The following is a 364-nucleotide window of genomic DNA, read 5'->3' as shown; positions in this document are numbered from 1 at the left end:
GGTTTTTGTACTCACTCTCACACTCTCTCTCACTCACACTCTCACTCTCTCTCACTCACACTCTCACTCTCTCACTCACTCTCTCACTCACTCACTCTCTCACTCACACTCTCACTCACACTCTCACTCACACTCACACTCTCACTCACACACACGCACGCACGCACGCACGCACGCACACACGCACACACGCACACACACACACACACACACACACAGATTCAGATTCTTTTATTGTTTGTTTGGCTGCTAACAGGTTTTAGTTACAAAGATTCTTTAACTGGTGATTCTGGAAGAAACAGAGCAGTAGTGTTCAGGTGTGTCCCCCTCACCTGACCCTACCTGAGCTCTGATGTCAGAGGGC

Source organism: Seriola lalandi, unplaced genomic scaffold (assembly GCF_002814215.2).
Source record: "Seriola lalandi dorsalis isolate HSWRI2012SDOR001 ecotype SW California unplaced genomic scaffold, Sedor1 jcf7180002054960, whole genome shotgun sequence".
Taxonomy (NCBI): domain Eukaryota; kingdom Metazoa; phylum Chordata; class Actinopteri; order Carangiformes; family Carangidae; genus Seriola; species Seriola lalandi.
This window is presented reverse-complemented; position numbering follows the sequence as displayed.